Here is a 268-nt window from a genome sequence, read left to right on the forward strand (position 1 = left end):
ACGTTTTAACGGGTTTATTGATCTGAATTTTTACTATTATTATTTTGTGAAAGAGTTGCCTTTTTGTGTGTTTAATGTGAGAGTTTCATGTGTGATCGTGGAGGATTGCGTGTATGACTCGTCGTGTCGTGTAGAATTAACTCTGAACGACTGAATTTCTGGTTTATTGGAGAGTATTTATTCTTCTAGTTTCTTTTATCAATTTAGTTATTATTTTTTTCCTCCGTTGTGATTTTGGGCATGCATGCAACCTCAGCTGTATCTTTGC

This window comes from Penaeus monodon, chromosome 33 (assembly GCF_015228065.2).
Source record: "Penaeus monodon isolate SGIC_2016 chromosome 33, NSTDA_Pmon_1, whole genome shotgun sequence".
In the NCBI taxonomy this organism is placed as follows: Eukaryota; Metazoa; Arthropoda; class Malacostraca; order Decapoda; family Penaeidae; genus Penaeus; species Penaeus monodon.